This window comes from Lepisma saccharinum, chromosome 6 (genome assembly GCF_977018435.1).
Source record: "Lepisma saccharinum chromosome 6, izLepSacc3.1, whole genome shotgun sequence".
NCBI lineage: Eukaryota > Metazoa > Arthropoda > Insecta > Zygentoma > Lepismatidae > Lepisma > Lepisma saccharinum.
The window spans coordinates 75,521,948-75,526,195 of record NC_139234.1 but is presented as its reverse complement, the minus strand read 5'-3'; positions in this window follow the sequence as shown (position 1 = coordinate 75,526,195).

Sequence of the window (4,248 nt, the reverse complement as noted above, 5' to 3'; positions counted from 1 at the left end):
TACCAGTTTCATATAAATAACTGTCCTAAAAATAGGACGCTGGTACATACTCAACATATGCACCATTCTGACAGAATCTAAGATGATATAAGAAGTTTCATAGCTTGGTTAAAAGTTGTATTACTACTTCTCTGTTTATTGATTATTACATTTGATACACACGATAGACATACATTTTCAAATAATAAGAAAAGGAAACAATACATACATGGAACTCTGGTTGCTTATTGTGTGTGGTAAAGTGTGAAACAATCTTTGCACAATGTTACCTGACATTTGTTAAGGGTTGCCACCTTCTTTGTTTATCTCTTCGCACAACATAATGTCCAATGCCATCATATCTCACATCTTGAAATGTGGATTGCGATGATGTTTTGGTGGGTTTTCCAAATGCAGATGGACGTCCTTGTCCTGCCTTCAAATATGCCACTGCAATTGATCTTCTGTATTCCAGCAAGTACATTCCTGATTGTGATACCTTTCTGTACACAATCCACGGATGTACAACTGCCATGTCAAACATTCTTGTAAATAGACACCAATACCATTTTTTACCTCGAACAGAAGCATTGTATTTGCTTACGAGTCAGTCGTGGTGGTCAACGCCACCAATGTATTTATTATATGTGTTTACATTATGTGGCTGAAGGATGGAAATTTTCGCTCTAGCTGTTCTGCTCCATCGTGATGTTTGACACAATGGCTCAATAGTATCAAAGTTGGTACCGATAGCAACACATTTATTATCGTTCCACTTGACAAATATTATCTCTCCTTCCACATCAAAATAGTAGTCAAATGTTCCCCTTGCATCTTTACTCAATTCTTTTGAATCCTTCAAGGATTCTGTCTCAAACTCTTCATTTTGAGATATTTATTTCTTGGCATGGCCTTTCTCACAATATCTACACATAAATCATCATCTTCACTCCAAAAGTGCCTCTCACTGGGCACCTTGTGATAGCCTGATAGTAAAGGAATCCCTAAGAATTGCTTTAACTCATCAACTGATAGAGAAAACTTCATTTTTTTTTATTTTTGTTGCATACTTCACAGTCTGTGTAGTAATCAAATTCAAAACATCGCAATCGAAAAACATTTCAAAAACTTGAAGTGGAGATTTGCCTGCCAATGTAGTTTCCATATCGGCTGCCTGTGATTCTGCACAAAGACCTTCAACTTGGAAGTTGGTGTACACTGGGTCACATTTCCTCTAATTTACAGCACATGTTGATAGCTGCCTCTTCTTCACTCCCCCTCGTAACTTTCTACTTTTGCTGCGACCAGGTGTAGGGATTTCTTCAGGTTCTTCCACATTCAAAGATGAAGACTCCGTGTTTTCTTCATGTGGTACAATTTGCAAAAGGAACTCACCAGGAACATCTGCAACCTACACATCATTTATTTGATCATCTTCAAAAATATCTTCATCGCTGATGATGTCATTATCGGGAGGCAGAATCACCACACTCAGTTCTGCAGAGTTGTCAGCTACGGCTGGATCTAGGAGAATATCCTTTATTTCACTTGCTGTAAGCCCCTTCCTAAACATGTCGACAAAGGTAAGATGATGGATAACGGACACTGCAACAAGCAAGCTGTTACCTCCTGACACGCAAAAATCACAATGGCTTTGCATACGCAGCTACTCGTTTGTCTTCTGTTGCAACGTTGATACCTTTAAGTTCCAGCGTCCTATAAATAGGACAGCAAACTTCATTACCATTCCACAAAGACAAAAACATCGTGGGTTTGAGAAATTCTTCATATAAATCGTATGGAGACCCTTTCAAAGTTATATAGAGCATTTTTACATTCCCACTGCATATTGTTTGCAAACTAGATTAATGAAACTGATAGCATGACATAGTACTAAATATTGCTTTAATTAACTGTACTTTTACTTATGCTGTTCTCAACCCAAACTGTTATCTTTATTTATGAACATAGTTATTAATATGCTTTATTGAATAATAAAACAATTGCTTGTTCATAAACTTAGTTTTACATTTAATAAAAATTAAGAAATGAACTGTCCTATTTATAGGACGCTGGTACATAATGGGCTAAGAAGAAGAAAGTTCAAATTTTAAGCACCAGGTTGAAGTGTGGCGCTGAAATCTGGTGCACAGTGAACAGCATCACGGGATACGCTTCGTGTGCCAATTGATCACGCTGTTTTATGGTTCTAAAGGGTTGTTCGCGTTGACAGGTCTCATATTGAACACTACTGTACTGACGTAAACTCAAATCACTGGTTGTTGTTACTTTAGTGCCACATTTCAACCTGGTTGTGAAAATTTGAACTACTTGTTTCCTTTCATCATCATTCGCTTGCCCATGGTCTCCATAGCCTTATACCAAGTTTCACCGCAATCCGTTGCTTCGAACGGGCTCCAGAGGGATATGAGTAGGGCAGCTTTAATTGTGGCCACCCGGTATCAAAATATTTCGATAAACATCAATTAATGTAAATACATTGCACAAGAGGCTTCTTGTTTTTAAAATTTAGACAAACGGAAATCGTGAATGATAGCTTGCCCAAAGTGGCAGAAAATTTTGACTTAAATGTACATATACTGAATACTTTGTCTTAATAATAGTTACTAAAAATCAATTTGTGCAAGTGAAGATATTTCCATATTGTTATTTTGCGTCTGATCAAGGATTGGATTTATTGTTTGACTTACGTGAATTTTTACTGTTGGGGTAATGGGACTAAATAAGAAAGGACGGGACAAAATCACTGAGAAGGGAAATTCAAGAAAAAAGGAAAGGATGCAGCGCTGGTTTCAATTCCAGCAGTCCGTACTTGTCTCCAACTTAGGCAGCATAGACGCCGTCATACTATGACAAAAAAAACCCGCGCAGTGGCGGCAACAGGGAGTGCAAAGGGGGTGCTTGCGCACTCCTTAACATTCTTCCGCGCCCCTTTTTCAAAACCCTTTCTCAACTGAAAACACTATTAACTTTCGCAGTGTCACACATTGTCATATTTTAGCCCCCTTCGTAACTTGTGTCTGAATGTTTACACTCCATGACCACTTTCTTGGAGTGTAAAGCGCCTTGTACACGATCAAATGAATCATGAACAATTCGTTGAATTGAACGCAATTGAAAGTCGTTGATCAGCGTTCCTAATGGAAATCTTGAATGGCCTGAAATTGCTTATGTGCACGATGAAAAAAAAATTGGGCAACTTCATATTTGACCAAAACGTGACAGTGTGTACGCCATGGAAACAAATAAATAGGCTAGCGATTAGCCGTAACATAGATAATTCTATTTCCAAAGGAAGAAGTCGGACATATTAAAAACTCCAGTGTAATTTTCGTAGGACTGTGTGTGTGATGTCCTGTGTTTTGTCTTTGTGTGCGCTGAGTGCCTTTTGCAGCCTCAGCTTTTAACCTAGATAAGGATATTTTAGTCATGACAGGCAGTAAAGTTTTAGTTCCTTTTTAGTTGTGAGTGAATGAATTAGTTTTAAAAATTGATTAAGAAGCTTTTAAGAAACCTTGTTTTATCGGGGAGCTGCCCTTATTTTTGTTTAGTTAAGGGGTTTATCCCCGTATAATGTGACGGGCCGAAATAGCCTATGTGTTGAAGTGCCCATAATTTACAAATCAATCAATCAAACCACATATTCGCCATACCCATTCAAGCATTTATTATAGAATGATACTACCAGTTTGTTTATATCGTCATTGTACTCGGTTGCGCCAATGTATTAAACCTTTCCGTTTGTTTTGTGTGGCAGGACAGACACTTTGAAGCATTTGACAGAAGGCCTCAGCACTTACTTTCCTGTACCAAAAGACAGTTGCCAGAACCTTTCGCATGCTGAGTGTTTGTTTGGTCTCTTTTGGCTTGGAAGGTGATCCGGTATGGTGCTACTGCATTGGCTGGTGCTTGATTTCGGGTGTTGAATAGTCGACCCATGTCTCATCGCCCGTCGCAAATTTTGGGAAAGCACTTTGCCATTGTTGAAAAACTCATAGATACTGCCACTACATGGTTGAATACATTGGCCGGAACCGAATACAATGATGGAATCAAACTGGTATCACGCTCTGATAAGTGCTTGAATGGGTATGGCGAATATGTGGACGAGTAGTTTAAGGTATTCATGAATAAAATTGCAACAATAGCGTCTAACAACTATAGACTTCCCCCTTCCGTCATAAAGCAATACCAGGTTTCTATTTATTTTTCGATTATTACTTACGGGGCATCCACGTGGGTCTCTTC